This window comes from Fistularia commersonii, chromosome 31 (genome assembly GCF_037954325.1).
Source record: "Fistularia commersonii isolate RoL2024-O1a breed Wild chromosome 31, RoL_Fcom_v1.0, whole genome shotgun sequence".
NCBI classification, from domain to species: Eukaryota; Metazoa; Chordata; class Actinopteri; order Syngnathiformes; family Fistulariidae; genus Fistularia; species Fistularia commersonii.
In genome coordinates this window covers 11,050,598-11,074,000 of record NC_141314.1, presented here as the reverse complement: position 1 = coordinate 11,074,000, position 23,403 = coordinate 11,050,598, and the positions used below count along the sequence as shown (strand labels likewise).

Sequence of the window (23,403 nt, the reverse complement as noted above, 5' to 3'; positions counted from 1 at the left end):
TGTTTTTAGAAACGGGGCTTGAGGAAGGCAGATGGAGAGCGAGATAGGGAACAACCGACGGGAAACACATGACTTGAGTTCAGCCGGCGGAAACCCACGTTTACAAAACAACGCCGTTATGGCTTTTGGGCTTTCGGCAAAACCGGACGATTCGCGGCTCCTGAAAACAGCATAAAGAAGGGTCGCCACGGCGATTCAGCCTCCTCCATCCAACCCTGTTCTTCTCTCAGAACAAATCACTTCATGTACTCGTTCACTCCATCCATAAACCTCCTCTCTGGTCTTCCTCTGGACCTCCTGCCCGGCGGATCGAACCTCAGCATCCTCCTACCAATAGATTCTCCATCCCTTCTCTGTACGTGAACTCAGTCCGGCTTCTCTGATCTACCGTGTGTCGTCCCTCTGATGGACTTATTCCTGATCCTCTCCATCCCCTTCGCGCCCAAAGACAACCTCCACATCATCTCTTCATCTTTTATCTATCTATATATATACACACACACATACACACACATCTGAAATGCCTCAGTTTCCATGGAGATATGGAAAGCCCAACATGAGGATGGGCATTAAGGTTGTAGTCTGTTGCCATCCATGGTTGTGTCGACCAAAACCCAACGCAGACTCCAGAGTAATACCCTCGTCGTCGGCCCGCATGAATAATCCGCTGCTCGCGATTGTTGATGTTTCCACTATAATCACAGCGCCGACTACTGGCCTGCCATGTGAACGACAGCGTCTGCGGTGTTTCCTGCGGTCCGCCCCGCACTGAGATCCTTCTCAGAAATGTCTGAGGAGCCGATTGAAAACGGCACGTAAAAAGTGCTGCTACCCCTGGTACTGATACTGCGGCAAATCCGAGGAAACTTCAGACCGCTGTTGAGCAACAAAGACGTTCGCCGTCATGGTTGAAAACGACACGGCATCAGAACTGAGATCTTTTCGCGGTTTGAAGACGGAGTTGGAGGAACTTTCAGCATCTGCTGCGGAAAGCCTTGCGCTTTGAGATGCCGCGAACACCAAAATAAAGCTTTATCTGTGTTTGTAGGCCGAGTTTTGGAGTTTGGAGAAGATAGTGCTCCTTGTTAGCTTCAAACTTCTCTGACCATTCCCTTACTCTTGTATAAGCAGTATTAGTTTCTGTCATTCTGATGGGGCCGGAGCCTCCCAGCAAGGGAGTTAATGATCCCATGCTCGGGACATTGTTTAGCAGCAGCGACAAGACATGCCGTATTTTCACGACTATAAGGCGCACATTAAAGTCTTAGACTTTCTTCAAAATGTGCTGAGCGCCCTATAGTGCAGTGCGCCCTGTGCGCGTGGTAGAGAACACCATGAGAACGTTAAAGGGGGAAGTGTGGGCGTTGATTGTATATAAAAGAACGGGTATGTGAATTATGCAGAACATCGTTGTTTTAACAACCCTGAAAACATCTCCGATAAACAAATCCAGCCCAGCCACATCACCGACATGGACGAGGTGCCGCTCACTTTGGACATCCCGGTGAGTCACTGTGGAGAAGAAGTGGACCAGCACGGTGGCGAGACGCACAACCGGGTATGAAGAGTCTTCTTGGAGACCACGGTTTCACTAAGAGTGGAAGGCAGCGCCGGGCGAGTAACGCTACAATTTGCGAATGCTAGTGCTAACGTGTCTGCCGGCGCTGTTGTTCCTGCTTTCGCAAAAGCCGGCATCATTTCCGAGGTGAAGAAAGTGAACCTGGCATGTTGGATGGAGATTTAGCGCAGCTGTTCAAATCAGAAACAGAGGATGAGGACTTCCATGGGTTCGATTGATGACGATTACCGGTAAAAATGTGAATACCAAACTCAGTTTAGCTCCTGCTCTGTTTTTAAATACGCACACTTGTATGCTTGTGTGTGTTGTTGCTGTTGTTGTAAAAGACACCATGAGAACGTTAAAGGGGGAAATGTGGGCGTGGATTGTATATAAAACCCGCGGCCTATAATCAGGTGCGCCTTATATGTGTGTTAAATACAATAATGGCAAAACTTAACGGAGACCTTTTAGTGCGCTGCGCCTTATGGTTGTGAAGATACGGTGCATACAGTGACATACGGGACAAGACAGTGACAAGCTAGCTAAAAATGCAAGGAAAAATAATAAAAAAAAAATAAATAAACTGTAGTATATAAAGTATATATATAGTTTTTTGAAAATAAACCCTCTAGTTTACGTTTAGTGAGGATCACCGTCCGACTGTTGGAGCCGGCAGGTGAAGACGAGGTCATCCGGAAGCCGATTCATCTCACGTTCACCTCCCCTTCCCCGCGGCGAAGCCCATCTACGTTTCCTCAGCAAGTCGGCCGCCACGTTTTCCCAAGTCGAGGGACACGTTCGCAGCGATTGAACAGCGTAATGACTGCAGCTGCTGTGACGGATCAGAATTACCGACTTTAAACACTCTGCTTATTTCTGTCAGAGCTCTTTGTTATTGCAGGTGATTTTAATTGACGGTTGTGCCGATGAGCGAGCATCGGTGCGGTTGTTGGAACGGCCTGTAAATAAAGGCAGTCCAAATCTTGAGACATCCAGTCATAATAAGAAGAAATGAATGAAAGCAGCAGGAGGTCTCACATCAGAATGAGCAGCTCTGAATAATGTAAAGGTAAATCCCCCCCGAAAGCCAACGCGCCGCTGGAAATCAAACACAACAAGCAGAAAAAAAGGCAGCACTCAGGCTTGAAAGACACCGATAGCTTCGCAGTTTGAATCAATGTCAACGAAGAGATTCGCGATTTCACACCGGGGGACCCACGAGGACACACACACACACACACACACACACACACACAGCGTGTGATATCCAAACACGGAATAAATACATTTGATGTGCATGCGTAAAGAGCTAATGCTGTAATCTTTTGTAAGATTGCTACCTATACATTTGTATCGTAGTGTGTGTATGTGTGTGTGTGTGTGTGTGTGAGATTATTATTATTATTAATGCGTTCTGCAGCTGACAAGTAGTGTGAATGGAGTTGCGTGGCTCCGTGGCCCTCGCCCAGAGGATTACACACTCCTGCTCTGGTTGTCTTCCTACCACAGCACCTCCTCTTAGCTCTCCTCAATCCTCACATTAGACGCTGTGCTTTGAACTCAGCTGGCTTAAGACGACAACACACACACACACACACACATAAAGTGTGTATACATGTCCATTGAAGAACATCTTGTTGTTCTTAGTGTGGACGGGGATTGGTGGTGTTGCGCCGCAACCTTCGTATCCAGAGTGTGTCCTCCACGTGTCCGGTCCCGGCGTGCACGGGTAGGCCGACCCCACAAATCACCCCGAGGGGGTTCCCGGGTTTCGGGCGCCGTAGCACGCGAACGTCTACGAGGGCCCACGGGCGAGAGCCGGGCGCCAGGTGAGGAGCCAATCACGGCTGAGCTGCTCTGAAGAGCACCACATGTCTCGCCGCCTCCCCCGGCAACCGCCTATAAATACATATAGAAAAAATACATATACACACACACACCTGTATACACACACACACATGCACGGAAACCCCCGAGCTGGATGGAATCATCTTCACGCGTTGGGGCTCCTGAGAGCTCAGGCATGGAAGATGAAGAGTGATGGTTTTACGTGCTTGTCATATAGAGACGTCCAAACATTGGCCGCTTCCCCCGACGCAGATACGTTTATCCAATATAGATGTTTGAATATAATCCTTTTCAAAAAGGATCTTTATCTCTTAAGGCTTTTTTAAAACGTATCTATTTTTATGAAGCTCTCCCGGACGCAGCCCGGATCCTTTTAATGAGTCTGAGAATTAGTCTTCCTCTGGTCTTTGTCAGATCTTTGGACGTGTTTTCATCCTCTCCTACCGCCGAGCCTCGTCCGCCCCCAAATCGTCACTTCTGGAGATGATAGTGGAAGCCTTACGAAAGAAAAACGGATTTCCGTGGCCGTATCGGTGGTTTTTCCCCTCCACCGGATTCTCCATTCTGTGTCTTCTGCCGAACTCAAAACCAGAGGAGCCAAAGCCAGACCTCGAGATGAACCTTCGGACGATGTCTCACGTGAACGCCGAAACATCTGAGCGGCAGCGGCTCCGCTGGCGATGAAGGAACAATACCTTCCATTCATATTTATTTCCGTCTGATGCCGGCGCTGGGGTGAGTAAACAATGAGCAGGCCTTCCGGTGAAAACCCGTCAAAACGTCGGCCTTTCACGAACCTGTTCGGATTCGCCTCAGGTGAGTCCAGAATTCTAGCCTTTGTTCGACAAATAACGGCGAATAACACGCTGACACGATAACCCATCGCACCGACTCACAGCTGGAAGGGATTTGTTTCGAAGCTCTTCTCAGGAGCTTCTTCATCCATTCATTCATCCATCCATTCATGACTGAATGGATGAAGCCTCTCGGACGGGAGGAGAAGAAATCAAGTCTGGTCGCCACCATAAGATTTGTCGAACAATGACGAACCCTTTGAGCTCAGGCCGTGATTGTCTGTCAGAGCTGAAGAACCTCTGCTGTGAGGAGGAGCATCTTCAGGCCCAGTCGCCACCATGAGATCAGGCAACAACGATTATTCCAGCCACCGACAGCAAACAGGGAAACATTTAAGAGACCAGGGGTGTCAAACGTACGGCTCGCGGGCCCGTACCGGCCCGCCGAGCCATCCAATACGGTCAGTGGAATAAATCCACAATTTGAAAAAATACATCAAAATCATGAAGTACTTTTTTAAGATAAAAATGCAGTTCCTATATTGTCTGCTAAGGGCACACGGTTTTAGTCGGTGTTAGCAACACGACACAACACGATAGGACTCAGAACTTACAGCAGCAATGCTGCTTCCGGGTCTGTAAATAGCAATTTTACTTATTGTCAGTAATTGACACGCTTATCTGTCGGCCCCGACACCCTCGTCAGCAAGATGTCGCCGTCAAAAAAGAGAAAAGTGAACGTGGAGTGTCGGGTTCTCCGAGAAAAATGGACCACTTCTTGTTTCTTCCTTGAGGTTAATAAGAAACCTGTATGCGTGGGCAGGATGCAGCAAGTTTGGGCGCCACTATGTGACTTGCCACGGCGAAAAATACAACTAAATGAAACGCAGATCGGAGAAGACAGAAGTGACGCATAGTGGTCATGATTCTTGGTGGTCATGAATTTTTTTAAAGGAACAGTTCATTACATAGAAAGATTTTCATCATTTAGCTGTTCTCCTTTACACTAAAACAAAGGGAAAATTTGGACTTTGCGTTACTTCGAGGTAATGACGCTATGGTTTTACTGGTCCGGCCCCCTTGACATAAAAGTGGGTCCCGGGCCAAAACGAGTCGGACACCCCTGGAATAGACGGAGCAGCAGAACGGGGAGCCCGGACCATCCACCGCCGGCTTCTCCCGGATCGAGCCGAAGCCTGATTTGTAAAACGCGCTCCGTATTTCCTGCTTCATCGGCCGGTTAAAATGAAAGTCAGGAGGCCCCGAAGCACGGAGGAATAACTTCCACGGTGTTTCTACCGGGATGTACAGCAGGAGCAAATAAAGAGCGGTAACACAACAACTACACTCCTGCAAAGACGGAGGGGTTGAGCCGTGGGTTATGTGAATATTATGCGCGTCCGGGGGGATTATGCCAACGAAAGCGAGGAAAGCACAGTAATTGATTGTAAATGTTCTCTATTTCAATAAATAACTTCATTCAAAAAGCGGCACGTTCAGCCGCCCTCCACGGACGCGACCGCCGGATGATTTGTCGAAACGCACGCAAACGCCCGAGCCCGGGACGCGGCCCGAGGTCTTCACACGGATTCCGCTAATGGGTCGGCGCAGGACACCTAAAGAGATTTATGCGCGACGATCTCCCGTGAACTGGCGGGATGGAGCGGCGGCAGACGCGCCGGCTCAGGCCGGCCTCTCTCTGCGCTTATTAAGACACCCAGGGGTTTAGCACCTAGCAGCACTAATCCTATAGCCGTCTGCTCCCCGGCGCTGCAGCCAAATGGCCTTGTAAGGAGGCCTCTTACTCCTCTTCCTCTCTTCTCGTGTTTTCGACGAACGCACCAAGCAGCGGCCGGGTTGGATGTGAGACGTCGCACCATCGGGGAAGGAAGGAGAGAAAATAAAAGGACGGATCCAGAAAGTAGACGGCGGGAGGAGGAGGAGGAGGAGGAAGGGGGGGATGCGGGTTGATGCACATGAATTGCATACAAAAGAATCAACATGCACTCTGTACCCCCCCCGCCCCCTTGTGTTTATGTCCTGCTTGTCAGGCATGCGGGTTTGCATGCACACACACACACACACACACACACACAGCGCGTGTGCAAGGCCGAGGTAGGTTAAACTCGTACTCGTGAAGCATTCCCAGAAGAGATTAATCATCCTGTGCTGGAATGCAGCATTGTGGTCATAAATCATCACCTGACCCCCTCCACCTCCTTCCACCCCCCTCACACACACACACACACACACACACACAGCCCTCTTCTGTGTTGCTGCCACACATAGCGGTGGAGTCGGGGGGTAACAGGAGTGTCATTACACATTCACGCCCAACAGCCAGCAGCCTTGACGACGGCGTGAGCGTCCGCGGAGCAGGCGGCGCCGGGCGGCCCGACGGCGTGTTAGACGTTTGGACACGCCAGCGTCGACTCGCTCGTTCAAAAGCTCGGAAAACGGCAACTAATGAAAGCGCGGCATTAGCGGCGGTCCGTCTACGGAAGCTACTACCTTCGCTTCCGTGGAGATTTTTGTTTAACGACGATACTCCGTGTGAGCTCTTCTGTTACCATAGTAACAGACGATACCGTCGTCGCCAGACATTTTTCGGAGCGGGGTTTCCCCAGGTACGTTTATAAAGATCCGCGTTAGGGCCGACCTGGGTATTTTCAGCACGTTGGTTTTAAGATAATGCGAAGCCGAGCCTGTGGTCCTGCAGCCTTCCTTCCTCCTCCCGCTCTGCTATTGCTCTCCTGTGACTAGTTAATGCCCCCCCGACCGAGAAGCAGCGCTCGCTGCGAAACATAAGGAGAGAGAAAAAAAATATAACGCCGCACTTTCATTTTTCGCCGAGAATAAAACACGAGTTGCGTAACGGGCACGTTGCACATCTTTGCATTATGAATGTGCGAACATAAACAAACACCTGTGAGGAGATGATCTAATGGCCAAAGAGCAGCGGGGATAAAGATGCGCGTGACGATCCGTCTGCGGTTAATTAGAGGTGTTACGATGCGTTCCAGACGGGGACGGGCTTGCATTTTCATTCGTTCCTGGTCTACGCTGCTTCACCTGCAGGGGGGCGGAGCCTAGCTGAACCAGTCGGCGGTCAATCACAGGCTCATGTATCAAGTCTCGTTCAAAGCTAACAGCCGTTCATCCCGTCATGCGCTCATTGTCGGACTATCGTTGTACGATTCTGTCTTCTTTCCCTTGGAGCTTTTCTCCTCAGGGGTCGCAACGGCAAATCAACCTTCTCCTTCTAACCCTATTCTCTGGATCCTCCTCTCTCGCACCAAATACCTTCATATCGTCTCTTGAGACATCCATCAATCTTCTCTTTGGTTGTCCTCTAGACCTCCTGCCTGGCAGCTCCACCTTCAGCAACCTTCTACCAAGATCTTCACCATAGCTTGGACATGAACACAGGAGTGTTCACACCAAAACCGTCTCAGTCATCCCTTTGTCTCGGTCATACATGTCCTGCACCCCTGTGACAAATTCTTCTTTTCCTTTCGGCTTTTCCCTTCTGGGGTCGCCACAGTGACTCAACTCAACCCTGTTCTCTGGATCCACACCAACTACCTTCACATCCTCTCTTAAGACGTCCATAAATCTTCTCTTTGGCCCTCCTCTAGACTGCCAATGTAAACCAATATATTGACTCTCCCTCCTCTGTCCATGACCCAACCATCTCTGCCTGGCTTCTCTGACCTTCCCTCCAAAACATCTACCATGTGTCGTCCGTCTGATGGACTCATTCCTGATCCTCTCCATCCTGGTCACTCCCAAAGAGAACCTCAGCATCTTCATCTCTGCCAGCTCCACCTCTGCCTCCTGTCATTGTCAGTGTTTGTAGAGCATCAAAAACACTGCGATTCTATAAATCCTTGAAGTTACAAGTCTGGACAATGTAGGGTCTCCTATATTGAACCTCCTATATGTGTCTGGACGGCGTGAAAAACCAGGAGAAACCCCAAGGTGACAAGGAGACTCCACATAGGAAGGCTCCCCTGTGGGAATCCAACAGTGGACCTTCAACCTGTGAGCCAGGAACCTTGAGTGTTTTTGCAGACCCATGGAGAGCACTCCAACGGCCCACATGTTGGTCTCCAAGGGCTTCAGAACAGTCACAAGAAGAAGCAGGCGGTCCACAGTGTGATTTTTTTGATGACTAATTTGTCCCCTTTGTGCTTCCATAGACCTTTGAATCACGGCTCTGCCATGATTGTCGCAGTGGCTGAGGACCCGCACTTGCAGAGCATTCAAAAGCTGTAATTCTCATAATAACTATAATTGAATATTATATAAAATGAAAAAAAGCAAACGTAATTTCTGAGCTCATCTGCCGTCCCTGGTACACCCCCGCAAACACAACAGGTTCTGGTTGTCGGCGATTACGCTGAAGGACGGGGATTTAGTTTTGAAAATAAAGATTGAGAGTATAACGAAGCGTCAAGTCGCTCGAATCCGCCAGAGCCCGTCTTAAAGTCGGCGTGAAATCGTAATTCGGCGGTAAAACGTCCCCGAGTCTACCTGGATGGTTGGCGTCCTCACGTGGAGAAGCGTCTCCTTTTCCCGGCGAGTCGCTGTTGCGCTTCTTCCCAGCGGCGACCGCCGTTTGACGAAAACGCCCGTTTTCTCCCGCCGCTATACTGATCGAGCGCGGTCGCGAGCGAGGAAGCCGTCTGCGGCAAATCTTCCCTTCGCGTCTTCATAGCCCGGCCTCTATTATTTCAAAGAGAGCGGGAACATATCCGGGGGTAATGATGTGCAACTCACACAAGTCAGGTGGAAAGAAAAAAAAAAAAAGAAAACACCCTTCCTTGGTTATGTTCCCGTACAGGAAATTGATTCTTTAATATTAAAAATTCAACAGCTGAGTTTCATTACTTTTCTGAGCCTATTCCCTCTCCCTGGCGGAGTGGGAAAATATCACAGTTTATTAAATTACTTCTCTGAAAAGTCTCAGGGGATGCCATCTTAACTCCCGCCCTCCTTCACAAGGCCATTTTAGACTGAAACTAGGCAGGTCTGCTTAGACGGGAGACGGAGGGAAAGGGATAAGCAACGGGGGGGACGGAGAGTACACTAAATTTCCAGGATTCATTGGCTGCCACGGAGAGTTTGTGCTTATTCCATTGCCTGTGACAAGGAATTGAATGATCCCATAAATCAAGTAAGGGAGGGGGTTGGAGTACAGTAAATGGCAAAGACACAGTAATCTCCGACCTGGATTGGAATTGCGCGTCCCCGTGTCGGCTTGCGCCGGGACGTGTCCGTGGGGCAATCAGGACGGACGCACCCTTGGAGGACGCTCCCCCCGATTCAGGTTTAATCAGAATCGCGTCACTCAGCCTGAGACGGCGCGCATTACTCAACCGCACAACCACGCGTGAAACGTGCAGTCCCTGTGAAAACCCGGCGTCGCCTGAATGTTGACCTCATTTGGCGAAAATGAGAAAATGCAAATGACGTGGAACGTTACGGTTGAGACGCCGGCGGCTTCGACGCGGCGGTCGGCCGTGACGGATCGGTTCGGGCGGATGATCGAAAGAAAAAAAAAGAAAGTGTGGAATACATCTGCGTGGACGGGGGGGGGGGGGGGGGGGTGTACGCGGCTTGGCTCCGCCCCTTCGGCGCTTCAAGACAACGGAAAACATCCAGCGGCGGCAGCAGAAGGTCAGCGGAGGGAGCGCGCGGTGGAGCGCCTCCGGGGTGGTTGACCATCGCCATGCAAGGCGTTAACCAACTGGAACAACTGGGTTAACGCCTCGCTCAAGGGCACCTCGCCGTGCATTATATAATATATGTATAGAACTTTAAACCGGGAAATAAATCGATGCATTCGTAAATACAACCTGCCAGCTTTGACGTGCATTCATTAGCTAGCTAGCTAGCTCTTATCCTGCATTCACCTTCTCATCCACACATCTGGACAATGTCGGCCCACTGCGTTTGGGCAGCGCGAGGAACCCGGAGAAGCCTGAGGAACCCCACGCAGACACGAGAAGAACATGGAGGATCCACTCAGAAACGAGAATCCAACCAGGGACCTTCTAGCTGCGAGGTGGAGGCGCTAACTGGACCGCGAGTGAACTGTGGCATCACCGGTTTGATGAAAACACACGAGCCGACTCGCGGCGCATCTTGTTCTCCAGCCCGTCGTCGTCGTTGTACCGAAACAATTCCCTCCTCGCACTGTCATTCTTCCCTTTTTTTGTTCACTTTAATTCAAAATCAGAGATAATCTTCCAGGAGAAAATCAGTCCTGACCTTAAACTCATCGAGGGGCAGCTTGAAAACAAAGAGCTGCACGGAGCGCCTTAAAATAGCAAAACAAGAAACTCACAAAATAGACTGTCGGAGACGGCGATCGGCTGAGGCGTGTCTGCAGAGTCCGGCACGGCTCCTAATAAGCCGGCTTAAAATGTGCCGGTCATTAGAGGGGATGTTAACCTTTGGGATGTTTGCTGAAATCCTGAATGCCGACTTCAAAAGCCTCCATATGCAGAGTAAAAATAAACCGGCCCTCATCACACTGGGTAAACAGTCCGCTACCGGCGCCGTCGGTCCGACTGTTGTTTTCCGCGTGTTAGCGGACGCTGCGATGCATAATGATGAAAACTTGAATATCATCGGACTCGTTCGGCACCTCCCGCGAGACGCCTTCGCGCAAAGTCTTGGAAGACCTATTTCCCAGAAAACATCTGACGCGGGCGGCGCAGCGGGGAAGGGCTTCACAGCCAGAAGACCCCTGCTTGGATTCCCTCAGGAGACCTTTCTGGGTCGGAGGCGCCGTCTTCTCCGCGTGACGCCGGGTTCCAAACACAAGCGGGAGGTTCATCGGAGACCCCACGTCGTCCGGACGCGTGAATGGTTGGATCCAGAGGTCCGAGGTGAACCTCTCGCTTGAGGACAACCAGGATGGGCTGCGGCAGCCTCGCAAGAGAAGCGCTAGAGATAACAAACGACCAAAGACCTGAAGGACCTGAACCAAATGATAAGACCTTATGTTCCCGGCAGAGAGCTGCGTTCCTCTAATACAAACCTACTAGCGGTACCTTCTGCTCGCTCTAAGCGATCTCAGGCAAAAGTGTTCTCAGTTCTACTACCTCAGTGGTGGAACAAACTTCCGGAAGCAACAAGACGAGCATCATCTCTCTCAACCTTCAAGAAACAGGTAAAAACTTTTCTCTTTTTTCAGGACTTTTTACTGCGCTGATGCCCCAGATCAGGTTAGGCAGCAAGTTAGGCTATGCAGTGTGTGTGTGTGTGTGTGTGTACGTTTGTGGACGTCTTTGCCAAAAAAAAAAAAAAACCAAAAAAAACCTCACTAACCCAAGCTTACTGTGCTGTATATTTCCTGTGCATCTTGTATTTGCAAATGTATTTGCAGTCCTTATGTCCTCTATTGTAAGTCGCTTTGGATAAAAGCGTCTGCCAAATGTAATGTAATGTAAAAAGAGGAGGTTTCTACTCTGGCCTTCTTCTGCTTGAGCCTGGTGTTTCTCCAGGGAGCTCCTTCAGGTTCCTACGCAAACAGGAACGACCCCTTTGTTGAAAAACGAAGGGCTTTCCCAGGCCAACGCCGACTCGTATTTCTGCGGAATCATCCGCCGCCGGAGCGGATGTAGCCACTAAGCTAGCGACAAGGCGCGGCGAGCGTGCGAGGACGACGAGTTCAGAGCGTCCGGCCCGCCGTCAGACCGGAGCGGTAAATATCGTCGACGCGCACGTAAATTCTACAGGATCCACGAGGGTGGTAATCCAACATGAAGGCTGCTCGCCGCCAGCATCACTTTATCTAACATGCGGCTAACGCGCGGCGTCTTTCTCACACACACACACACACACACACATTAACGGACATTGTGAAAACTCAAAGGTCCCAAAGGGCGGCAGGAAACCACGCTGGACCTTATAAGACTTCTTTTCCATCCGGCCGTAATTGTTTTCAAGCTTAAAAATATCCGAGGCTAATTCCGGCTTTCACCCGTTCCAAAGCGCCCGTTCGGCGTCACGGGTTTATCGTCACGTCCGACCGCCGAGCTCGACGGCGTGGAGATGAAGATTCCGACGCTGCGAGAACTCGGTGTCTTTTCAAACGATCTATTTTTACCCCGTCGTCACGGCGATGGCTGTTATAAATAATAACAACAACAGCCTCGTTGTCAGAGAGGATGAAGCTCACCGGCACACGAGAGACGAAGGGTTAAGGAGCGACGGGATAATTCACGATGCTTTACCGTCAAACTTTAACCCGGTTTCATCTGAGGAGCCTCAGATGAAACCGGGTTAAAGTTAAATAAACTTCTTCTCCTTCTTGGGGCCGCTCCCTCCAGGGGTCTCCACAACCAATCATCTGCGTCCATCTAACCCTCTCCTCTCACACCAATAAACCTCTTGTCCTCCATCCATTCTCCTCCTCTGGTCTTCCTCCAGACCTTCTCCAACCTCAGCATCCTTCCACCCAGATCTCCACCATCCCTCCTCTGTCCGTGTCCTAACCATCTTCTCCTCCGGAGCATCTACCATGTGCCGTCTCTCTGATGGGCTCCTCCTCGCCCGCGACCTCCACATCTTCACCTCCGCTGCCCGCAGCTCTGCCTCCTATCTTCTCCAAACTTCTTCCTCCTACTTGTCGCAAACTGATCCTAGGCTTCAGAAGGACCCACCAGGAGACCAACATCACCAGGATGCGTCCTCCAAACACCAGCCTGTGGCTTCCACTCCTTTTTCACTATTGGTCAGTTTGCTAAAGTTGCTAGCCGTTAGCTGACACCTCTGGATCACAGAGGACCATCTTCTCCTCAGCGCCAGGAGATGAGGACCGCACGTCTGCTTTTAAACCCCTTCGACCGTCTTCATAAAGGAGGGAAAAAGAAACATCTTATCAAGCGGAGTAAAACAAAGCCTGCCGAAGGCGCGGCGGGAGGAGCGAGGTGAGATGTTGACACGGTGACCTTTGGTAAATAGCACCGCTAATCTTAGGAGCTATTTCTGGGCCGCCGAGGCGCGCGAGCTGCGACGACCCGATCGATCCCGGCCGTCTGGAGCTGCTCCGGGCGCAAGTCACCGCTCCCGGAAAGGACGCTCGCGTTTTATTTTTCCTTGGTTTCGCCCGTTCGCTCTCCGAGGGCGAGTCGGGGTCGCGGGGGAGGACGGAGGATATGGAGGTGGAGCGACAGCCGGGGGTCACCGAGGAGAACATCGTTCACTCATGGATTCACGTGTCAGGTGGGGACAAACAACCTGCCGGCCTCTGCGGAGGATCTCGGTCATCCTGGTCGTGGTCCAGATCTTCTTGTCGATCTGAAGAGGCCTCCCGGACGAGGGCTGAAACGTCTTCAAGGGAAGGAATTGAGTGCAGCGGTGATGACGAGAAGATCCGGACAAGAATTCACCCTCGCATTCAATGCAGGGTCTTCACTGAACCTCCTGCATGTTTGGACCGTGGGAGGAACCCCGAGGAACCCCGAGGAACCCCGTGCAGACACGAAGAGAGCATGGAGACTCCGCACAGAGAGGAACCCTGTAGGAATCCCTCCGAGGACCTTCTGGCTGTGAGGTTCTGACCCTCCTTAAACTGCTCCTCCATCTTCTCTCTCCACGCCCGTCCACCAAAACATCCTCAGAATTCACGAGAGAAGAAACGCGAACAAACTTCAGACGGGAAACTCCGATCTGCGCCTTCTTCTTCTTCTTCTTCTTCTGTCTGGTTCCCTTTCTTTCCTTCTGTCTCGGCTCATTATCAGGTGATCTCCGCACACTTGCTCTCCAACCTTCTGCTCCTCGCTCCTCTCGTCTGTCGTCCAAGCAAGCGGCTTCATCTCTCGCTCCACAGGTTTCCCTCTGTGATGTTCTTCTCCCTCTTCTTCTTCTCCTCCCCATCGTTCTCTCACTTTGTAGCGGAGAGCAAAGTGTCTCTCGGGCCTGTCGAGCAGTCGGGGGTTGAAGTTCAGCTCCTCTTTGGCTCCATCGTCAAGCTTCACTCCATCCATAAACTTCTCCTCAGGTCTTCCTCTAGATCTCCAACTGTCACATCTTCTCCAGATGATCTCCATCCATTTCCAAACCATCTCAGTCCTGAACGTATCTCCAGACCATCGAACCCGTGCTGTCCTTCCTCCTCATCTTCATCTCTGCCTGCTCAGTGCCTCCAAACCGCCTCCATCTCCAGTGGTTTCTCCACCCGTTCCAACCTGCTTGGAGGAATCTCTTCACCTCTTCTCCATCGCTCTGGACTTTTAAATCCATTCTTATAATCAGGGACCCGCATCTCTTCTAGGTTTTTGCTGAATTTTAATTCCACCTTAAAACAAAATGGCTGATATTGCTTCTTAGATGTTCCAAAAGAAAGCCTCCTGGTGGAAGGAGACGGTTTGTCTGTTACTGAGGAGCATGAGGGGATCTTAAACTGAACATCTGCCGTGGGGACCGTGAAGGAGGACCTTCTGTCTGCTGCTGGACTCACCACGCTAGCGTGAGATGACCACAAGGGGAGGAACGCAACCCGGAAACCTTCAAACCTTCAAACCTTCACCTGGCCCCTCCAGAAGATCGCCTGTGACAGGGGTTGGTGTCTCCTGCCTCTGCCAGGTGTGACCACATGAAGGAGCTCTGCAGAGAACTTCCAATAACTAGAAGGCACAACCACCTGGTGGTTAAAGGAGCAACTTCACTCCGTCCATACATGGAGTTTAGACATAAAGTGGAGCGAAGTGTGCCTGATACATGTAGCATAGCATTGTAGCATTAAGTGTGGAGCCAGAACTGGACTTTTCTCTCGATAAGGCAAACTCAAAATCCTTACATTTCTCAAAAATCTTATAATCCGGTGCGTCCTGTGTACGAGTTCTTGTTGTGCTTACGGACCTCCAACCACTTTTATACGTTTCACTGCGTTCAAACATCTGTCCAAATGTTTCAGTGCATCTTTGGCAATCCGTCCATCGTCGCAGCGTTCCTGCCTGACACGGGGACGTCCTATTAAAGTCCGGGTTGAATATTGGTCGCGACGTCAGACGACGTTAGATGACTAATTATGTGGCGCTGGAATAAAACGTCGTTCCAACCTCACACTGACTTCGGGCGTTCGCTATCGCTAGCAACCGTTAGCCAATCAGAGAAGAGTAACAGACATGCAGAAATGCAAGAATGCAGAAAAGACATGCTTACGAAGCGGAAGTCAAACTCAAGCTATGAGTAGATGATGGGAAGAGCGGCGGAGGAAGAATTCAACATGAATGAATCAATCGTACGCAAGAGGAGGAAGCGAGCAGACGAACTGCACCGAGTAAAAAAAGACAAAACGGAGGTTCAGAAGGAGCAAAGCCAGGCGGCCACGAAATTGAACAGTGGGTTTTTGAACGAGTGAAAGACTTCAATAAAGTTCGACTCAACTGACTGTTTTGTTTGGCTTCATCTACGCTATGTTTTATCGCGGTGCGCCTTTTGGTCTGCAAAATACGGTAAGATAATGACAAAGCACCAAATGTAAAACCCCCCCAAAACTCTTGTCCGATCCTTAAGTTAAACACACGGAGTGAACCCACTTTACATTCTCTTTCATTGCTCTTTATACATTATTTGCTATTTATAAAGTACATTTTTCCGATTTTAAACACAATTCCAAATCATCTTACAGGGGAAATTCAATTTGACATACGAGCAAACCGAGATACGAGCTCGCTCACGCCGTTCCCGTGCTTTCAGTCGGACTCGTCCACGCTCGGCGTCGAACCGTCCCGGCAGCGGAACAACACTCGGAGGATTCCGGAAAAACGATCCCCGACGGGACTTCGAACAGAACGACGGCAGCTTTACATTAAAAAAAAAGGGGACGGCGCCGATTTGTTAGCTCATTAACTAACACCGAGCGGGTTCGGCGGCGGCGGCGGCCGGGAAGGACAGAGCGAATTAAGCGGCCGCTCAGAACCAATATGGGTCACGCTTGTAGTGTGAAAACGGCATTAGTGAAATTGGACTCTGGAGGTTTCCTAATGCTCTTTTCCATCTGTTTGCCTGTGTGACCGCAGAGCTTCGCGTCCGCGTCACGCCGCGGCGGCCGGCCGAGAGGTCGCGCCGGATATTAACGGCCTCCGAACGGCCCGGCGGCCTCCAGGATATGTTTATTCCACACATCACGCGTGGCGGCGCGCACGAGCGGCGCTGTGTGTGCATGCATTACGGTTATTGTGTGAAGCCTTTGGTCCTTAATCCTCTAATCTGCTGAACCCTGGAAATCACTGCAGTCATCTGTCAGGTCAGAGGGAAAAAAACACACACGCAGGGCTTGGGAGAAGCACGTCGAGGCACACACACACACACACACACACACACACACACACACACACACACACACACACTCAATGATAGTCATTTATTCAAAGGGGCCAGCCTCATTTCGCTCTAATGAAGATTGATGCTCCTCCTCTTTGCAGGCCTCACAGGTGTTGCATGTACGGATAGGAAACACACATGGAGGGAACTCTCACACACACACACACATAAGCATATTTGTAATCACTGGATCTGCAGCTCGTGGAAGTTTTTTTTGCATGCGTGGAGCTCAACCCGCGGCGTATCGCCATGGTAACAGCAGACAGTTAATCTGGCCGAGCGGTTGTAAAGGTCCGGCAAGGACGCGGACTCCGAGAGCAACCCACCGACGCTCCGACCCCCGTGTCAAGGCTATCCTTGCAGGTGTGTTTTCTCCGTGTGTGTGTGTGTGTGTGTGTGTGTGTGTGTGTGTGTGTGTGTGTGTGTGGAGCCGTGCCAAATGGGACGCCCTGAGGGCTCGTCTGGAGATTGTGGCTGACGCGGCCTGCTGCCGCCCGGTGTGAGCCCCTATTAGCGCTTAAGACCAGCGAGACACACACACACACCAACACGATCGGGATACTGCCCTAAAGAATGAAGGTGTGTGTCTCACACCCACACACACACACACACATACATACAAACTCCAAATGCATGTCATTGGTGACTGCAAGTCGGTCTGAGGACTTTGCTCTCATTTTGATTTACACGCCACAGCCGAGAGCTCAAGATGGAGGGATGGGAAGAGGGAGTGAGATCAAACAGTGCCAGAGATCACACACACACACACACACACACACACACACACACACACACACACACACACACACACACACAGATAGATAGAATCCACCATTAGACCCGAGTGTGAATCTCCACAGGAGTGTGTGACATCTGCACCATCCTGGTGTCACGCTCTGATCCTGATGGTGGGGATGAAAATGAGGGGCCGTGGAGACCTCCAGCCGGAGTGTGTGTGGGCCTCCTCCCCGGAGGACACACCGCTCACTCTCAGGAAGTCCCCCCCCCCCCCACCTTCTCACACACTCCGACACGCGTGGGCCACCGCCAAGCGGACGTCCCTCCAGGGAGCCTCCTGCGGCTGCGGCTGCTGGAGGTCCACGCAGAGAGGAGGTCTCCAGCGGGGCTGAGGATCCTCTCCGCGCCTCCACGCCGCGGCGGCACGTCTGCAGGAGAGCCCTGTCGGATCACGCCGCCGTCCGGACTGCGTCTCCTTACGCACGGATGACCGACGGCGAGCTCAAACTAAACCACGGGCTGCCGTGGGGCGGCCGCGGGGAGGGGACGCGTCCCAGAAGGACGACACGAAGACGCGTCGCATATTCAACCTTGACCTTTACGCACGTTTTTTTGCACGGGGGGGGGAGGGTGGGACGTGCACGGAGCCGCATCGTGCGCGACGCGCTCACATGACCGTACGTCAATGTCACAGAGGGGGGAAAATCACAATCATCGATCCGCGTCCGCGCGGGAGCGCAGTCCCTACCTGTGCTGCGTTCACGCCGCGATCCTCCTCCGTAAAGCCGGGAACTTTCCCCCCCCCTCCGATCCGACAGCCCCGCGGCAACTTGACGCCCGTCTGCGTCCGTGTACTTTTCGCGGCTCCGTGCACGCTGGCGCGGCGCCGCCGTGCGCAGGGGGCGTCACAGGGCGAGGTGTCGGCGGGGGCGGGAGCCGTGGAGTGGGAGGAGGAGGAGGACGAGGAGGAGGCGTGGGGGCGCTGCACGCATCTCTGAGAGCCGCTCCGTGGCGCGAAACTTCAGACGTAGAGGCGGAGCGGCGTGCGTGTGCGTGTGCGCGGATCCTCCTCTGCAGGCGGGCGGAAGACGAGCGGGCTGGAGGTGCCGGTGGTACCGGAGGGGCTGCGGGAGGAGCCGGAGTGACCGCGGGGAGCGCCGGTCAGACGGACGCGCGGCTCCGGCTGTGTTTGCTCGGTGACCCACTTCCGCACGTCAACATCTCCAAAGTCCAATCAGCCTCACCTGCAGACGTCGGGGGAGGGACGGGGAAGGGGAGGGGCACCGGAAGTGCGCTCCCCTGCAGAGGCTCGCCGGGGTTCAAACCCGCACCCTCTGCTTCCCAGCAGGAAGATGAAGGCGCAATAAGGGAAGCACGCAATTATGCACCATGAGGAGGGGAACAACAGCAGCAGCAGCAGTTAGGCTGTTCCTGTACAATATCCAGGCGAGCTGTAAATACATATTTCCCAGCGGGCAGATGATAATAACCTCCGCTTATTTGAAAACGTCTTGTAAGGAGAACCTCGTGGCTCTTTCGACAAGGATTTTCATTTCACCGCTTTTTTTTTTTTTTGAAATCCATTACGGGGATTGTTGTGGGACGGCGTCCTTCACCGCCTTTTATTCCAAATTATTATCTTAGCATCGTGATCCTTTCGGAGCGGAAGCGTCGCGGACGCTGTTTGAGTCGGAGCGCAGACGTCGCAGGTGGAATGGCGAAGGGATGCGTTTGCACTTCCTCCCCAAGAGCGGCGTTGGAGGAGCTTTACTGCCCCTCCGTCCGTCCTCCATCTTTGACTTTCAGGAGAAGATGAGCCTCTTCTTGCGAACGCCTCGCCCCGTAGACCGATCGCACAGCCAGAAGGTCCCCTGTTGGATCCCCACAGGGGCCGTAGAAGTCACGATGTTCCTCGGAGTTCCTCACGTCGTCCAAACACGCACGTTTGAACGACGTTTGAAGGTCCGGCGCGGCGCAGGAGGCCGAGCAAACATTCAAACGTTCCTGGTTGGATTCCCGACTCCTCCCAGTGTGTCCAAGTGTCGCCCCGGCGTTGTTCGGCGGCCGCCCGCTGCTCACGGTTCATCCAGGGTGGATTCAATGCAGGGAGGGATCAATAAATAAATGATAATGTCGCATGTTGCTGTATGCGGCCGTCTCGACCAATCACGGCTGGGACAGGCTCCGGCACGCCTGCGACCCTGAGGGAGGGACAAACTGTTCAGATGAATGTATATATTATTTTCTTAGCAGTCCTGAGATGCAGATCATTTCACAGAGAGTTCGTGGGATTTGAAAGTAATGATGTCAGCAGCATTAAATCCCCTTCTTTCCATCCGTCTGCACTTAAGCCCCTGCATATGGACACACCTAGAGATTAGCCTTCTAACTGGCAAACACTTAGCCGGGAAGCGCCGAGGGAGGGACGGGCCGAGCGACGATTCGCCCGGGATCGTGGAATCAGGCTCGCGGCGGGCGGCTGCAGCCCGCGGGCCGCTCTCGCCGCCGTGCAACATCAGCCACAGCGGTTCTCCGGCCTTTTAATCAGGTCGGATCTCTGGATCTCTAAAGCGCCGCGGGCGGTTTGCTCGATTGTTAAGTGTAACGCCAACTCCTTTTTTTGTTAATCATCTAAAGGAAAACTAGTATGTAAGTCGAGCTGCTCATTTATGCATGTATTCTTCAAATTTTTTTTTTTTTTTCATTTCACCTCTTCAACTTCCGCCATAATTGGAACTGCAAAAAAAAAAAAAGTGATGGGAAAAAGTTGAGGAGGAAAAAAATCCAGAGTAAAGTTTCCCGATGTGATAAGTGTGGACGAGGGGGTTGACCTTTGCTGTGTTAGGAGCAAATATTAGCACGCGCTATTGTAGCTTAGCAATGCGGCGGTTCCAGCGCGGTCGGTCTGATTAATTCTCAAAATGCAAATGAGCTCATTAGAGGACCCGGAATTACCGGCTAATAGCTGACTCTGCATCGCGTCCGCCCCCCTCCCGTCCCCGAATACGCGCCGGTCGTACCTGCTCCCGCTCACCGCAGCGCCCGGCGGGATGCAGAATTTATTTCGGGGGCTTTTAGTCACCCCGTGTCTGCGGAAGCGAAGTTTCAGGCAGAACACACTCGACCCGACCCGCCTATATTTAGACGCTCGCCGCAAACATTCCAGTCGGCGTCGCTTGTGAATAAAAGCATTTCCTGCACCCCCCCCCCCCCCCCACCGCCCACCAGCCTCCATCTTATTTGTTTTGGTCTCTCCCTCGTCGGCCGGCTGGATCGAGGCGCTAACAGGTAACGGCCGGGAGGGGGTTGATGGAAGAGGGCTGCTTTTTGGCGCGGCGGCCCGCCAGAATTGCATCATGCAGCAGGGGGCAAATGAGCATTTACAGTATATTTCAGACGTGGGCTGTGTGCTGGGCTGCACACACTTGTGTGTGTGTGTGTGTGTGTGTGTGTGTTTTTGCCGGAAAGTATTAGATCCATCAGCGTGAGTCTGGAAGCTTACAGGCAGCTTACAGAGCAGCAGGGGGTTTGTGGTAGGGGGTAGAGAGGGAGGAGGGAATGGGGTAAGACATGAGAGGGAGAGGAGGGGGGGTGGCGAGGAACGCTGGAGGGCTTTACTGAGGAGCAGGACACAGCTGGTTTTTAATTGAGAGCCCCCCCCCCAACCACCAACACACCCTGTGTGTGTGTGTGGGTGTGTAGACACACTTTTACTCAGCAACTTCCCAGCTGATTGCTCGGAGGAACCAAACATTTGGATATGGCAGCCGCCGTTCCAGGAAGCCCTCCGCTGGTTTTTTGCCGTGTGACTAGTGAAGCCCCCCCCCCCCCCCCCCCCCCGATTGCCGCCGTCGGGTTTCCAACACACGCCGGGTTGTCGGCGGCGGCGCTGCCCGCCTCCTGTCTGCAGGTTGCCTGCAATCCCCGACCGGGAGGAGTTTTTTAAAAAGGAATAAGATATAGATTAGCTTAGCATGTTGCTACAGAAATCGATATGGTATCCCTCGCAGAGGCTCTCCTCAGGAACGTACTCTGATTTGAAATGTGAAAAAGTAGCAGAGTCTTCGCTGGTAGATCTGCTGTTAGCAAAACGGTTGATTCTTTGTTTTTATTCATCCATAAATATATATGGTCGTCTAGCCGGACCTCCAGCCGGGCTCATCCTGTTCGGATGCATTTGTTTACAACCGAGAGTCTGGCAGCGAGTTCGATTTTCCTTCTCTCTTTTCTTGGCTTTTCTTTTCTTCGCTTTGTTTGACCCTGTGCTTGAAAATCACTACCTTCCCGGGCCGTGGAGCAGAACTCCGAGCCGACAGGATGTTGGCGTCCAGAAGGTACAAGACAGATACAACAACAGCATCGACACGGGTTTCCTCCTGGTTCCCCCCGCTGTCCAAACGTGCCGGAGCTTCAGCGGAGACCTCACGTCGTCCGCATGCCAGGACGGAAGCATGAATGGTCGCGTGTTTCCTCACGTGGATGAGATGGTGAATGGCTGTGTGCTTCTATGAGATGTGAATGAATGAGTGAATGCTCTTTATAGCATGTGGCCCTCTGATCGATCCAGGTGGAACCCCGCTTCCTGCTCGTGACGCCCGGGATCGGCTACGGCGGCTCCACGGCAACCCAGAGGGAAGCAACCAATGAAAACCACCTAAAAGTCGGCGTTCAGCGTCAGCTTGAGCCCATTTTATCTCCACCAGGAGACGAGCTATGGGCCGCCTGCTGGATGAACACTTACCACCGTCACACACAGAGTGCCGGGGAGAGGTGAAGACAAGAGGGTATCTGTTCAAATCTGAAAATCCCGTTTTGAAACGGCAGCCTCTGCAGCTAATATCCGCTCTCAGGTGGCGTCGGCTCCAGATTTGGAGAGCATGGTCCTCTGTGCCGGAGCTTCCAGGGCAGCGTTTGCAGAGGAACCGGTTAACTCGTGGCGTAAAGCACCGTCAGGTTGAGCTGTTGTTGCCACCACGCGACACCAGAGTGCAAACTAAGCGGTCGACCCCATCGGGTCCGTCTCAGATGAACCCGGCCGCTGGAATCCTCAGCTCTTCTTCACTAGAGAACACACTCCTGTCACGTTAGGGTAAATATGGCGACACTGCTCAGTATTCTGCTGGTGCACGTCTCGTTGTGAATCGCTATTTGGTTATTCTTGACCCCATCTGTCGACTGCCAGGGGTTCATTTCAGACCCTTAGATGATTTGAGTACTTACACACACACACACACAGACACACACACATGCGCAGACATGACGAGCTCATTCCGCCTCATCTCGCCTGCTCTTTCATATCGAGGCTGACGCCACATGGCTGCCATCTCATTAGAGGCTTTAGCCCATGAGCTAACAGGCCACAGAGACAGCGGGCCACGCCACTTTTGCTAATTACAATAATAACAATAACATTGCCTTGGGATGCTACTTGCTTTTCTTTTCAATTAATTTTATCAGATGCACTGGGGGGGCGGAGGGAGTGTGTGTGGGGGGGTGCTCGGCTCGCTTTGGCTCTATAGGAGGGAAATAATGTGTTTATTCTACATACTTGGCTCGATGACAAGCTGTATAATTGGCACCGGTTAACCTGCTGGTAACTGAGAGTCATTAACGCACGGCTAATACGTGATGCTAATACGTGCTAGTTACCGTTAGCTTGAAGTAGCCGTGCGGCGGGATCGTCTCCGGCAATCGAGGAAGGCGGGTTCTCAAGGGACGGCGTGTTCACATGCTGGGACGGCGGAAGCGGCTCCACCGGATGGACCGGAGAAGGTCACCTGTCAGATGTTTCATCTGATGATCTCCACCCTCTGCTCGGTCATATCCGTGCAATGGATAGCTGCTGGCCTCAACACAAATACCGTGCAGCGCCTACACACACACACACACACACACACACACGCACACGTATCTTCACAAAGACAGTATGCAGAGATTGATTCCTGATAATGTATTCAGGAATTATATGTACTTTTTCAAGGAATGCATAACTTACTTTGACATTTGACAGCAGTTTTCGGGACACGCTGTAACAAAGGGGGGGTGGATACTATTTGCGCTCTACCGGGGAGATATTTCTTATCGAAGCAGCGATAGCTCACCGAGCGTATGCCGGCT

At 52.1% G+C, this 23,403-nt stretch overlaps 1 protein-coding gene across 2 annotated transcripts in view; it reads right to left on the bottom strand.

Annotated features, from left to right (window-relative positions):
* The window catches only part of tenm2a (teneurin transmembrane protein 2a), a 209,008-nt gene extending 190,840 nt beyond the window's left edge, over positions 1–18,168 (bottom strand). For both annotated transcript variants that reach the window (XM_086178654.1, XM_086178655.1), the window contains exon 1: positions 18,035–18,168. The gene's annotated coding sequence lies outside the window, so the exon portion shown is untranslated. The remainder of the gene's footprint in view (positions 1–18,034) is intronic.
* Between the last annotated feature and the right edge of the window lie 5,235 nt (positions 18,169–23,403).